Below are 201 nucleotides of genomic sequence, written 5' to 3' on the forward strand. Positions count from 1 at the left end.
ATTTCTTCTGTATCTTAATGAATGCTTACATATTGATGAAACTCCGAATCTAAATTTAGTTGAATAAGTCTTTACAAACCTGTGTATATTCATAGAAAGATACGACTCTCTAGAGTGAGCATATTTAAAAGTCCTATAAAATTGAAACCTTTCACTAGTGTGAATGTGATTATCCCAGTCTTGCCATCTGCAATCAATAAT

Source organism: Babylonia areolata, chromosome 20, assembly GCF_041734735.1.
Source record: "Babylonia areolata isolate BAREFJ2019XMU chromosome 20, ASM4173473v1, whole genome shotgun sequence".
Taxonomy (NCBI): domain Eukaryota; kingdom Metazoa; phylum Mollusca; class Gastropoda; order Neogastropoda; family Buccinidae; genus Babylonia; species Babylonia areolata.